Source organism: Mizuhopecten yessoensis, unplaced genomic scaffold, assembly GCF_002113885.1.
Source record: "Mizuhopecten yessoensis strain PY_sf001 unplaced genomic scaffold, ASM211388v2 scaffold9729, whole genome shotgun sequence".
Lineage (NCBI taxonomy): Eukaryota > Metazoa > Mollusca > Bivalvia > Pectinida > Pectinidae > Mizuhopecten > Mizuhopecten yessoensis.
The window spans coordinates 2,046-2,660 of NW_018408193.1; positions in this window are offsets into that span (position 1 = coordinate 2,046).

Consider the following 615-nt stretch of genomic DNA (forward strand, 5'->3'; position numbering starts at 1 on the left):
AGGATATATGATCAAGAAAGGCACTTAGAAATAACAAAAAGGCAGTTGGAAATATAAAAATATAAAGATCCAAAATATTGAATTGGGTGCAGGAGGTTTTTGTGTCCCCATGTAGATGGCACTAACGCAAATATCCAATTCTCAAGGGGCTCCTTTATAAGCCGCCTCTTACGATCATGCAGTTGGCAACAACAGGTTTCAGCGTTTCCCAGTGGTACATATGACATTACATGCAACCATTAAATTCACATCATTCCAATGAAACTGTAGCTTAAAATGAATTTATGACAGTATACTGTTTTAAATTGTATATTTGAAGGTATTAAACATGGTCTTATGTATATTCAGAATTCATAACAGCGATAACATATTTTAAAGGTTTAACGCCCTATACATTTAAAAAACCAAGGTGAAAATAATAGTCGATGAATATTTTACTATGGAAAATGAGTGTACACAGTGTTTTACATACTTTATTTAAATTTTGATTTACTTTTATATTTGTCACGAACTGCTTTAATAAGATATAGAAATAAATACTAAATAGTTTGTTTGTTTGTTTGTTTGTTTATTTTTAACGGCCCATCGACGGCTGTGGTCATTTAGGGCCATGGT